The sequence below is a fragment of the Neopsephotus bourkii genome, unplaced genomic scaffold, assembly GCF_033783945.1.
Source record: "Neopsephotus bourkii isolate Nb327-2 ecotype Australia unplaced genomic scaffold, CSIRO-AGI_Nbou_v1 NB_1542, whole genome shotgun sequence".
NCBI lineage: Eukaryota > Metazoa > Chordata > Aves > Psittaciformes > Psittacidae > Neopsephotus > Neopsephotus bourkii.
The window spans coordinates 3,244,536-3,258,535 of NW_026902018.1; the positions used below are offsets into that span (position 1 = coordinate 3,244,536).

Genomic DNA, 14,000 nt, shown 5'->3' on the forward strand with positions numbered 1-14,000 from the left:
GTGGCCTGACTGCTCATAAAATAGAAAAGCAATTTTCATTTCTGAGGTCTGCTCCCTCCACCCAGATGTGTCACTAAACCTCACCGCAGAACATCAGCACGTTCATCACACGGGGATCAACCCCCTCCAAACATGCAGCCTATTAAGGAGAACATTTGAGGTGTATTTCATCTTCGTTTTTGAATGTGAAGCATGAAGGAGGACAGGGATAGTGGGGGAAGGAGAAAAAACACAGGAAACCTAGGAAAATACAGAAGTAAAACTCCCTTGTGCACATGTCCCACTCAGAAGGTGGCTCTGGACATGACAGGGATGTACAAAAGCAGCAAAGATCCTCCAAAGTCTTTGCAAGCTTCCACTAAAAAAGGCAGTGCTCTCCTCTGAGCTGCCCTAACAAAGGGGCAGCACACGCCAACACAGGAATATAACCCCCCCTTACATCATATACAGCTTCCTCCTAAGACAGAATAAATCACACTCCAGTTACCCAAAAGATTGTGCTCCACTGATACCCTTGCACTAAAAGCAGCGACTGGAAACCCACTGAGATGGCTCCAGGTCACACAGCTCATGTTAACCCACCTCCAAGAGAGAACACAGCCCCATGGGGCCCAGCAGCCTGGGCAGGGTGTGCCACAAACCCAACCAGTAACCAACACCTTCCTTACTGCATGCAATGGGCACCAGTTAACCATCAAAGTGCAAAAAAACAGGGTTAAATACCCTGGCTTTTAAAAACCAACCTAACCAACCTGCTTGTTGTTCCAACCAGGATAGACCCCCTGTGGCTGCCATCCGCTTCATTAGGTCGTTCTGAGCTTTGCACAGCCCTCTCAAGTCAGACCTCATCTGGAGGTAGGTAGATTCCACCCTCCATCCCCCTTCTACTAATAGTACTAGCAAGCAGTTGTGGTTCTGCAACGTCAGCACTAGGAAGTTCCTCCTGCCAGGCAGCCAAGATGAAGATACCTCTTCACATCCACACTCTGACCAGCTTCCACACAGCTTCCGAGCTGCAGCAGTACAAAAGCACAGGGAATTTCATCCGGACACTCAGCTGAGCTTCACAAGTGTTCTTAACTTATGAATGATGGCACAAATGAAGCTGCCTTTTTTGTTTCAGGCAACCAGGAAGACAGACATCATGAACATGAAAGTTCTTTGACTTCCTCTCTATGCACCCTTGAGACTTCACCCACAACTTCACTGAGAGCAGCTGCAAATGCCTTTTGGATGGGGAGGCCCTGCCACCAGAAGCCATCATCATGGTTCCAGTTCCCTGGATGGCTTTGGAAGCTCAGCAGTGCTCAAGAAGGTTTCTCTGGTGCTGCACTGCTCAGCTCAACTAAAGATCTGCCGAAAAGAAAGCAAGCAAACAGAAACCTTCCTCATTTCCATTAATGAAACAGTCCATTTGAGCAAAATTAACATGCATTGGTGCTTCCCAGTCTAATTGTAGGTTCTTGGTTATACACTGCAAGTAATTCTCACACCTCAAGAATAAATAGGACTTAAGAAATAACTTTTCACCTTCACATGATTCCTGTCATAGGGTGCCATAAGCAGATGTTTTACAACTGCATATCTGGGTAGGAAATAAACCTTTGTGTCTGGCAACACCCATTTGCTTACATGGCATCACCTTCCAGTCAGTATTTCAGTGCCTATGAGACAAGCATTCTGCTTGGGGTTTTCCCCCCACTTCTTAAGGCAGGGATATCGTTATATGTGGACTATAAAAACACTGAACAACTCACGCACAGCAAAATACATCAACCTCTCACAAAGTCCTTCCCTGTTTGTATCACATATCTAAACACAGACCCATTTTAAAGTAAAAGCATGTGCAAAGAACGAAAAGCACCAAACCTGGGTTCCCTAAAACACTGATCAGAAAATAAGGTAAAACACAGGGAAAGGAGATGTTTTAAGTGTGATTCACATCACCTTGGGCTCCAAACTGCAGGGGAAGACACAAGTGCTGTTAGACCCAACTAGGGCACAGGAAACAGAAAGTGAAACTTGCTGGTTTACTCATTAACTTAAACTCCACAGTGGGTTTTGTGATAGATAGTGCTTTATTTCTGTAAGAAAGACTACTCACAGTGTAACTGAGCAGTGCTGCCCCTACTTCCTCAGCAGGAAGCTTCTGCCTTCCAGCCCCATCCTCATTCCCCATCTGTCCCTACCCCAGATCCCTGCCTTTACTACAGGTAACTATTCTGCAGCTGGATTAGTTTTCTCACCTGTATCACACTCTAAAGGTCTCTGCCAGCCCAACTCAGTGGGAGGAAGCAGAGGCCAAAGTAACAGCTGAGTTTAAGTCACCTTAAAATTCCTGTTCATTCACAATTGATTCCATGCTCCCAAACCCCTGATCCCAACCTCCTCAAGCCCTGTGTTTCAACAGGAACACGAGTTTGTGTTTTTCCTTCAGTCAATACATTCCAGATCTGTCAAGACACAGAAAACAACTTACTGATACAATCATGAAGAGAGCAAACTCCAAAGGCAAATGAAAATGGCTGCGTTTAGACCTCAGTTGTCAAGGCTGCATCTTGACTTTCAAGTACATGAGAGTGGCACTGCTGAGTTTTGAGTGTCATTAAAGTGTAATGAGGTACCACTGCTAATGACAAGGTTTAGTTTTAGAAAACCCTGATATCGAGCCTGTGTGCTTCCTAAAATGGGGTTTTTCTCCTTTTCTTGCCTAACTGCTGGCCAGGAGATCAAATTCTAACAGGTACTTTATAAACACACTGTCAAAGGAGGTTTTAACAACTACGACATGAGCATTCACAGAGAAGTTTCACAGCTTCTCAAAAGACAACCAGAGCTTGAACATCACCAACCCTTAAGAGGCTTTTAACATTTGGTTTACACCTTTTCATACACTTTTAGTGACATGGTTTTGTGGTGTATCTGGAGTCCTGGGGTAAAGGTTGGACTTGATGATCTTAAAGGTCTTTTCCAACGTGGCTGATTCTAATACTGTGCTCTAAAATGTCTCTTGCCTACTGTATTTAACATTTAGTTCAATTTACAAAGTGCAAACAGGGCAGATTAAAAGAGCCAGGCAGATACACAGGGAAATTTCAGCTGAACAGATAGTTATTCTTCTGGCAAGAAAGTGCTAAGGGCTCACCAGTGGCAGAATAAGTAATCATCATGCTGCTAAACTGCCAAAATTCACTCAGGCTGCAGCATGACCTGCATGCAAACCCAGCCATGAAGCAGAAATGAAATGCTCAAGGCAGACTCCAACATGAATGCAGATGCTCCAGTTCTGCTCCAGAGCACTGTGCTCCAGTACTGCAGCAGCCTGTATCTACCCAGAGTAATTGCAGGTGAAGCCAGGAACAGCTCCTATCATAGCTGAAGCTATTAAAGCTCCTTAATGAATGGTCTAACAATAACCCAGGCATAACCAGTTCTCTCATTGCGAGGGCCTTAACCATAATAAGCCCCTTGAACATTCCTATAGTGTTTTCCAAAGATCTCACAGCATGAAGCTACTAACTGTGCTCTCACAGCCTTGTGAGGCAGAGATTACTCAATCTTTTTTTTCTCCTTTCATTTAAATACAGATAAAAAACTGAGGCAAAAGCTAGCAAACGACTTGCCTGTGGATACCCAGCTGACTGGTGCCATGCAGGATCCAGATCTTCCAGATTCCAGCCCTGTCATCAGCCAAAAGGCCATCATTATGAAGAAAGAAATTAGTCTGGTCTTATAAATAGCATTTGAATATAAGCCTGCCTAAAGTATTTGCAAGGAGCTGACCTTAAAACACCAGCAGAGCTGCACTGGTAGCCTGTGGCTCCAGTCACCAGCTTACATGTCACTAGTCCGGGGTTCTTGTCCCTCTGTCTCTCTGGATGGCTCCAGAGCCTGAATCTGATCCAAACCACGCAACAGATCAGACCACAACCTCATCTGACCACTGCTGGCTGGTTTGGGCTCAGCACATCAAGAAACAGGAAGACTGCTCAAAGATACAATGTTGTTCTAAAATACTCAGGTAGCAGGAAAAAGAACCAGGCCTTAGTCAGCAACTTGCTGCTACTTTATTCTGAGGCACTGAACGATCATAGCCAGCCCGGCAGAAATCTCACTGTACCATGCAGCTGGAAGCATGAAACACAGAAAAGGTCCCCAACAGACCTTGATTTTGGAGCATTTTGGTCAGCCTTTATGATCTGAACTGCTGCTATTGGCTATCACACATTTACTTGCAATTTCTCCTGCTCTCGAATGCATGAGTTCAATGTATTTTGATTTATTTCATGTTAATAGAGCGCTAAAAAGAAGCAGGTTCTTTTCTGCAGCAGGGCTAATTCCTGGACTACATTTCCTGCAGCAAAATACTAAACCCAATACGGATTTTGTAACAAAAAAGAAGCCTCTCCTGTGCTTCTGTAAGAGTCTAACTTCATTTGAAATTACATATTCCTGGCAAGGAAACCCCCTAAAATACAACACAGAAAACTGCAAAAGCAGAGTAAAAGTTAAATAAGACTTTGTGAGGTTAAAAAAGTAATTCCAGTAGTTATTTTGGTTTTAGATACCTGCAGTACTACCTCCCACCTACCTGGGCCATTACTGAAGTGCTGAAACACACGACCTATTACAACTGTAACAGGATCTTTTAGTCTCTGGGAAGAGCTGGAAATGGAAAGCTTGTTATCTTCCAAGGGGATCCTCCACAGAGACAAGACACCACACGGAAATGCACACAAGAAATTGAGAAACAGCTGCCTGAACGGAACAAGGAGGTGGAATGTTTCTTTTATTTCTGTTCCTCGCTGGAGCAGCAAAATGTGGTTCGAGGCTTTTTTATGGGTACATAAAACCCACCTGGTTTTGGCTGTCTGCTTCCCAAATGACCCAAACCTCCTGGGTATGAAAACATGAGGCTCTCCCACTTCAGGATCAGGCCTTTTCATGCAGAAGCAGCAGAGTAAAAAACTCAGTGCGTTCTCCCCAGGATGCCAAAACTGTTTGCATTAGTATGCAGTAAAGCACCGCCTGACTGGGGCAAAGCGGATGAGACCTGTTAACAGAGACTGTTTCCATCCCAGGTCACATTTAGGGCTCCATTATCTTATCTGCTCTGCCACTCGCATACTTGCCAGATAAGAAATGCCCCCCCCCCCCCTTCTTTTGAAAGCAGCTTGGTGTTAAAACTGACACGACAACTAACGTTCAGATTAAAAATAAGTTAAAATTCATTCAAGACTAAGATGTTCTGCAAGTGGAAAGGGAGGATTTTCTTGATTTCAGTTCATTTGCATGCTTTAGGTCAACGATCAGTTCATCTGAAGTTGACAAACTGCTCAAGAGTTGGGAGGGGAGAAAAAAATAGCCTGTTTTCCTTTTCCAATCTATGACTAAGAATGAGGCAAGCAAAGGGAGGATCTAAGATCCTGAAGGCGATGGCAACAAGAGGTCATTAGTTAATTCCCTCAGCAATAGATACTACTTCCTTTTATTAAATAACAGCACATTTTTGTGCTGTCACATACTTTTTTCCTTAAGGATACAGCATAAACTTTACCTGAACCAGTCAAAAGAAGCATCAAGGAACATACAAGAAGCCCTGAACTGAAAGGCAGATTGTCACAAACCAAGAAGTAAATAGACTCATCTGATTTATATGCAAAACCCTGAGTTACGAGAGGATTTCCATACCTTCTTACCACCAAAAAGTACCACCAAATTTGGCATAAATATGTTTTAACCAGGGATTTACTGTTCACAAACTGCAGTCAAGTTTTTACTAGAATAAAAGAGACAAACCCCATTCTAAGATTTAAATGAAGGTTCCTGTTGTTGCTTAAATCCTTTTTGATAAAGCTTACTCAGTGTACCCTTATGAACAACTGTTTATTATCTATATTACTACAGCACCTGTGTGCTTCAGTAAGACCTACAAAGCCACAGCAGGAGTGATGCCTGCTCTGAAGAGATTAGCATCATCTAAAAGATGAATAGTTAAGAAACACAGGAGAGCACAAGGAAATAGGTATTTATGCTCTCTGTACCTGCACTTTACTGCTTTCCCCTGTGCACTGGAAGGATCAGGGTGTAAGTTTTCTTCCTCCACCTGCCTCACCACAAAAACCCCTCCAGAAGTCCTGTAAAGACAAACCCCCCATCTAGATGTTTAATGAAACACCCAGTGAGTTCCCATATTCACCCCAGTGCAATGGGCACATCCACAACTTTTGGAAGAGCCCCAGTTGAATTTACTTAAAGGAATTCTTTGCAGATTTACCGCTAGCACACAGGAGTGCATCTACCACACAGCAACAGCCAGAGCTGTTTACAAAGCTTTCTGCTCAGTGTTAGACTGAAAATCCAAACTCTTTTTGCTGTGTAATAAATCAGTGCTCTGCGTTTAACAATTTTCAGCAGCACCATATGCTATGTGGTCCCATATGTTCCATTACAGGGAAGAAAAACATCATCTCAACATGAATCATCAGTGACTATATTCTGTAAATCTGGCTTAAACTCTCACAGCGCTCAAAGGCAACCCCAAATAAATCTGCTCAATTTTAGGCCAGATTCTGTGTACCAGAATTGCAGATCATTTAGTTAAAATTAAGGGGAAAAAAAGAGCTTTAATGTAGGAGTAAGCACACTATTTGCATCTCTCCAGAAGCAGCCTCACCAAGCACAAAATTTGGCACCCATTTATCAATTCCAATCTAATAATGACATCCTGCTCATAAAATGATAATATCTGGTAGTCATAACACCTTTCATCTAAACTGCTTAATGTCTGTGAAAATATGTACACTACATACAAGATTCATTCCTCCCAGTGCTGCAAAGCAGCTACTCTGGAACATGGCATTTGCCATGTTCTGCATCACAGCCATTCTGGAGAGGAGTTTGTAAGAAAAGTAAAAAACCCAAACAAAGCCAAAACAAACCCATGTTTGCATGTCAGGCTATAGGGAAACACAGCAGGCAGTGGGTAGCTTCCTACAGAGAAGTTTATGCAGGACTTTGGGGGTTAACATCTCCACTCTTAAAGTGACAAACAGCTTTCTCTCTCTTCCCAAAGCCACTGCTGCTTGTGCTGAATCAGTCACAAAGGCCTGAAGGCACGGCACGCCAAGGTCACCAAGTGCCCTTCTTCTGAGGAATAACTTGGTCTCTTGGGCAACCCAGCATCAGAATTAACAGAATGACAGCAAAAACGATGTGCAGATGGGGGGGGTTCACTAGTTACAAACTTTAAATGCAACCCGATGAAGATTTGTTCAGCTGAATGAGTTATGTTCTCGAGATTTTGCCCAATTAACCCCCACTATCCAACCATGACCCATTATATTAATATGCAGAAAGACAGACTGAAATTAAGCTTAATTTTGAACTTAATGTCCTTATTTGAAAGCCTTTTGTAGCTCAGGAGGAAGACACGCAACTACACGTTCCCACTTCACTACTGGCTTCATTAAACTCGACAGAAACCAGAGTCCATTTTAACCTAATATTCAAGGTTGGGGAAAAAACAGTAATTACATCCACATCAAGCTATTACCTGTTCAAGGGCATAAGTGCTTCATTAACAGCTCAGACAAACTTGTTTTGTAAGCTGCCTAGATTAAATATGAAATTTCCCTGCCCTTACAAATCAAATGAACAATTTTTGACACAAAGGGAAAGTCCAGTAAGAACAACACAAACACAAGGCTGAGGATATAAACAAGCCAACTTCCAGACTGCCCAAATCCCATGCATTCCTTGCCATCTTCAGTAAGAATGAGCTTACCCAAGCCACCCAGCCCACCTCATTTCAATAACTTCTTTGCATTCTCTTCTTTAAAAAAAACCCAACAACAAATATTAGCTGTACTCCAGGCTACTTCTATCTGACAGCAAAACCTATGGTCCTTTATAAACATAGAATCATAGAATGGTTTGGGCTGGAAAGGGCCTTAAGCTCATGCCGTTCCAACTCCCTGCCATGGGCAGGGACAACTTCCACTGGAGCAGCTTGCTCCAAGCCCCTGTGTCCAACCTGGCCTTGAACACTGCCAAGGGTGGGGCAGCCACAGCTTCTCTGGGCACCCTGTCCCAGCGCCTCAGCACCCTCACAGGGAAGAGCTTCTAGCTTATATTTAACCTAAACTTCCCCTTTTTAAGTCTGAACCCATCACCCCTTGTCCTATTGCTACAGTCCCTGATGAAGAGTCCCTCTCCAGCATCCTTGTAGCCCCCTTCAGACACTGGAAGCTGCTCCGAGGTCCCCACGCAGCTTCTCTTCTCCAGGCTGAACAGCCCCAACTTTCTCAGCTTGAAAACATAAAAATTCATATTTCCAGGGGGAAGTAAAAACAAAATACTGATGTAATAGCTCTACAGAATAAGGAGAAGATGCCATGTTAGAAGCATTGCTCTTTAATGCTGCTAAGTGGAGCTTTACAAAGAGTCAAGAGAAGCTGCCACAGTATCACAACCAACCAGGAGGGCAGTGGGATTTCCAGCATCCTTCAGGAGCTGGATGACCACACCCAATTAATTTACCTTAATTTCTGTTTCAGCTTTCCTGCTCATTAATCAGGAGCTGAGGTTCTCACAGATCACAGTTCCTGGTGTGCAATACCCATGATGATTTTACATAGTGTGCAGTGTACGATCACACTGCATGTGCTGCGAACGCACGCAGCAGATCCAAGGGAAACACCAGAATGTGTCCTACCTATGGAAAAATAGGAAGAGATGTTTCCTCTTTCATACCCAGAGTATCCATGGAACCCCAGTTTTATCAGATCAATACTTTCTACAGTATGTTTCACTCAATAAAGTCAAACAAACCTACCCAGTGACTTCAGAGAGCGATAACAGGACAGCGTCAGGAAAACTCCCTGAGCTACCCTGCAAAGAACTCCTGAACAAGCAGCTGAAATGCACTTGCTCAATGTTTATTACACAGCACTAAGCCAGCGGCAATCAAATCAGGCTGGTTCAATCAATGATCTTCAAATAAGGAAGTAGTTTGAAAATCGTAAGCTTAAAGCACTCTTTTAGGTTTACTTTTTCTGTTTCCTCCCCCCTCTGTTGTGTGAAAGCACATCTGTTAAAAAAGCTGAGCATGTGCTGAAGTATAATTCCATAAAAGTCTACTAATTGAATAGCTGGGATATCAAAATTGTACTTGAATTCAAACACAGTTTGCTGTAAATGCTGTGCCTGCACCACAGAGTGGTTCTGCTGAAAGAATCTGAACTTTCAGAGCAAAAGGTCACTTTTCTATTTAAAAACACCAACCTTAGACACTAAGCTTTTTTCCTGCACAATCAACAAATAAGTAAAATGGAAAAGTGATTCACGAACATCTCCTCCGCTGTCATTTCTCAGAGCCTGAACGCTGCAGCATTTCATGAGGCTGCAGAATAACCTGGAGCAAACAACTAACCTGTGTTCCTGGTCCCAAGTCACTGCCCCTGCCCCTTGTGCAGCAGACACTGCTGCCCCTCTCCTCCCCACCTCAGGGGTTCCTCAGCAGCCTCTGTCAGCTCAACAGACTCCAGCCCAGCTCCATACCAAGGTTTTCTCCTACAGGCAAGGCAGCTGATTTGAGTCCACTTCTGTCGAACAACCACCCCATCCTGCAACACACACTGAATAGCAAAAGCCTCTTGACACAAGGTCCATATTGAGAATGCACATGAGGAGAAACAGCTCATTTTGAAGTGTTGACTCACAAGGATCCTTTTTAACTGATAATGAATGCAACAAAGCAAAAGTACCTACAGAGAATCACTGTAAAGAATACACATACATTCATTTGCAACCTGAAAAGCCTCCTATTGGGAAGATGGAAACAGCCTAGCTCAAGTTTTCCTCGAATCAGATGCCAGAGAAAGTTATACACAAGACAACTTGATTTGACAAACTACAAACCACACATTAATGAAGATACTAACAGTTTGCAGCCTCACTGTGAGTGCAGAAAAGGTATCTGTCAGATATTTGTATGAATTTCAATGTTAAAGAAGAGTTTGTGAACAGGTATTTAGATTTAAAGCACTCTCTGTATTGTTACATTATGCCCTGGGAGCTCAGAATTAGCTAGCTACCAGAAACAACACAGTTTTAAAGACATCAACAGAGATGAACAAGCGTGGTGTATTACTTCACAAGCAACCCATTATCAATGGAGCAATACCAACACGTGTGCACTAATAAATCTAACACAAGATACATTAAACTAATGACCACTAGCAAAATAAGCTACATGACACTGCAGCACTTAAAACACTCGTTGAAGATACGTAAATGGACCGTGGAGCCTGCTTACCCTCACCCAAACAGGAGCACCATAAACTGCAGCCCTAGAATCATAGAATGTTTAGGGTTGGAAAGGACCTTAAGATCATCCAAGTTCCAACCCCCTGCCATGGGCAGGGACTCCTCACACTAAACCATGGCACCCAAGGCTTCATCCAGCCTGGCCTTGAACACTGCCAGGGATGGAGCATTCACAACCTCCCTGGGCAACCCATTCCAGTGCCTCACCACCCTAACAGGAAAGAATTTCTTCCTTATATCCAATCTAACAGCAGGAACCATACCTGCCAGCGTTTATCATGGAAACGACAGTGGCAGAATCTAACAGCCCTGCTGCGCTCTTACCCAGTTCACTTTTAATGAGGCTGCGTGATTAAAACAGGAAAGGTGAGGAGCATCCATCCACAGCCCCCAGCTTCTGCTTTAGATCACTGTACGGCGGGGGGGGCTGTTCGAAAGCCTCTCGGCCACGAAGTGGAACTGAGCACAGCTCTCCTATGGGTGAACCCCAGCGAGGAGCCCACACCAGCACCTCCTGTGCGGCTGTTTGTAAGCAAACATGGCAGCTGGCGCTGGATGTGTGCGGAGCGGAGCTGAGCACAGCACAGCACAGCACACCTACGAGCTCAGGGTTCAAGCGCCGGAGCCCAGCCCAAGGGAGGCCGCTGGGTATGGACAGCAAACCCCACAGCGAACTGCTCTGCCCGGGCTGAGGAAGAGACCTGAAAGCTACTGCTCAGGGGCTACTATGCTTGAGAAGTATCAGCTATAGGATTAGGGAGTTAATTCTGCTTATATTCATGAGGGAAAACACGATTATATATATATATGAAACGAAATACGAAGGGCTTCGTACTTGCCTACTTCTTGCCACACAAACTCGAGTACTACTAGATGACATTCAGCACCTACAGCAAATCACTTCTCGATGTCATTAAAAGGACAGGCACATCTGCCAGCACCAGACCTACGCAGTTACTTCCAACTCAGCCTCGGGAAAGCTGACAGCAACCGAGCTCCCCTGCGCGCTGGAGTTTCACTAGGCCGATACCGGCGCCGTTCAAACGCCTCGCTCGCGAACACATCCGAGGGATAACCCCAATGAACAAACGCCGTTTATCCGAGCTGGGGCAGTGTCCTCGGTTTGCAGCTGAAAGAAACGCGTTCCCCTCCCTTCTCTTCACGTCTACCCTCTGCTGTCCGGTACCTCCAACTTCCCACAGCGCGCTCAGCGAACCCGGGACAGCACCGCACGGAGCCGCTCCTCCTGCAGCCACCACCGCTGCCCCCCATGCCCAGCCTGCAGCCTCGGGGGACCCCCACCGCAGGCACAACCCTGACGGACTGCGCCGGGAGGCACTGCCGGACACCCGGTCCCCCCCGACCCGGCAGTAGCAAAGTGGTTCTTTAGTCCCAAAAACCACTGCCCCCCCCTCCCCGGTGGGACCCGCCTGTCAGCCGGTTCCTCCGCGCTGCCTCTCACCTGGAGCCGGCCAGCGGCAGCGGACACGTCCGGAGAGAGGCGTGAGGAGAGGAGAAGGGGAGGGGAACGGAACGGAGCTGCGCCCGTCCCGCCGCTTCCTGCCACGGCCCCGCCGCCGCCTGAGGTGCGGCTCCCCCTGCCAGGCGCGCCCAAGCACTCGGCGATCGGCTCCACGGCCTGCCCACCGCGGGCGGGAGGGGAGGGAGGGAAGGAGGGAGGGAGCAGCCATCGGCGCTCGGCTACGCAGGGGAGGCGGTGGAGCGGCACCGCCGCATCGATGGGGTATCGGCACTCGACCCAGCGGCCTGCGCATGCCCCGTTAACGGCCGCCATGGGGCCGCCCCTCAGATGAGCCCCGTCAGGGCCTGAGGCGGGTGGTGTCCGAGTTCATAACGGGGCCGGTTTGTGCGTGTGGGGTGGTGTCGGGGCCCACAGCGCGCTGAGGTACGTGAGGGGTCTGTGGCAGCATCAGGTGTGTGAAGAGTGGTGTTGGGCGCAATGAAAAGGCTGCTCTGAGGCTTTAAATAGTTGCTAAGAGGGTGAGGAGAGCTCCGGCAATGCCGGTGGGTGCTGTGGTGGGTTACAGCAGGAGACTCCTAGTAACAAAAAAACCCACCCAGAAAGCTCTGGTCTCACTTAGCAGTGATGTTTCCTTAAGGAGGAAAAGCCCCAAAGGAGAAGAAGGAGCATTAGCAGTGGTTGAGAGGTCTGGTTTTAGCTCAGAGAAGAGACAGGGTAAGGTGGTTTAATGCGATTTCTGCCACACTGTGTTCCTCTACAGCCTCTGAATCTAGACGCAAACAGTTCTTTATAGCTGTTAGAGACTCACAGTGGTTTATTTCCTTTTAGTTCTTTTTTAATGGCTTGCCTTTTTCTGCTAAAGAAAACTGAAGGAGCAGATCTTTATCTTCTATCAGCACCTCATGCAACCTCACTCTACTACTTGTTTCTAACAGCTGTTCTCGTAACACCATCATCATACAGCCTTTTGAAACCTAAGGTACAGAAACTTGAAAGCTATGTGTTCCAGGCAAAGGGTGTTGGTGGTGTTGGTATGCATTATGTGCTTCAAAGGCCAAGGTACTGTATTACGTGTTTCCTCATTGCAGTCATCTAATTTATACAATAAATGAGTTGCCACGATCTCTGTTTATAAGCTGAGCTTCGTAACTCTTTTTTTCTCTGTTTTTTTTCTCACAAATGGAAGGAAAAAGACAGTGACTTCTCTGTCAGCTGCTCTGTGAATAGCTGCTGCTGACAAAGCAGGAGGGAGGAATCTTTCTTCAGACTAAATGTACATAAAGCAATGAACAAGTTGGGGTGAGAGAACCAGCTTTAATGAAAACATGAGCCAAGAGCAACAGCTTGCCAGAGAAGTTCCAGCTTCCCCTGATAGCTCGTTGGGGTGTAGACAGTTAAGATTTTGCATTTGTAAGGGAAACAGGGCATTCCTTAAAGCTGAACCTCCTCCCTTGGGTTCCCACTGGATGCCTGAGAGATGACAGTAGAGGGTGTCTCCAGAAGGCTAATATTAAACATGAGGAATTAGTCCAGAGGGAGTAGCAGCAAGTGCAGTTCCATTGCTGACCACAGAATGAGCTAAAACCTTTGCATCAGCAGCTGTGTGCACTTTGTTAGTGGCTGCACACAGCTCCTTCGGTTCAAAGGGTTCCTGTGTGCCCTCCCATTAGTAAATGCACTAGCCCTTTATGTGATGTTCTCAGGGGATAAATCAGCTTCTGCAGAGTGCTGAGGCAGTGTCATGTGGGGTAAATTAACCTCACAAGAGTAGCCTTGGTTCAGACACAGCTGCAACTAGTTTGGTATCCACAGTGGTACAAACCAGGCTTGCAGGAGCATCTTCATAGCCTCCTCTGGGCTTGCTCCAACAGCTCCATGTTCTTATGTTGGAAAGATGGAAGAGATGCAGGCAGGAAATGGGGATGAACTGGGGGAAATAGTGTTTATAAAGCACTAAGGGGGCTCTGGTTAGTTTTGAGAGAGGGCTTTAGCCAGTCCCATTGCTGTTTTTACCTGTGTGACCCTATGACTTGAGAAAGTTATTTGAACAATTGGAGCCAGGTGGGGAGAGGACAGCCCCATGGGCACTGGGTGCAGTGTGGGCATCCAGTCAGCTCACTGGTGCCATGTGGCAGCTGCTGCCACTCCCTTTCCTGTTCTCCCCTCGGCTGTGGGCAGCCCTGACCAA

The 14,000-nt window shown here is 46.0% G+C and overlaps 1 protein-coding gene and 1 long non-coding RNA gene across 5 annotated transcripts in view; one reads left to right on the plus strand and one right to left on the minus strand.

Moving 5' to 3' along the window:
• Window positions 1-11,869, minus strand: part of TAOK3 (TAO kinase 3) — an 86,556-nt gene extending 74,687 nt beyond the window's left edge. For all 3 annotated transcript variants that reach the window (XM_061370552.1, XM_061370554.1, XM_061370551.1), the window contains exon 1: window positions 11,792-11,869. The gene's annotated coding sequence lies outside the window, so the exon portion shown is untranslated. The remainder of the gene's footprint in view (window positions 1-11,791) is intronic.
• LOC133221590 (uncharacterized) lies at window positions 824-7,824 on the plus strand. Of its 2 annotated transcripts, XR_009728032.1 has the most exons (4): window positions 824-1,268; window positions 3,588-3,809; window positions 5,539-5,633; window positions 5,908-7,824. It is a non-coding gene; the product is annotated as an uncharacterized LOC133221590 (long non-coding RNA). The 2 variants fall into 2 exon arrangements; XR_009728031.1 differs by lacking the exon at window positions 824-1,268 and having other exon boundaries at window positions 2,267-3,809.
• Window positions 11,870-14,000: the final 2,131 nt, after the last annotated feature.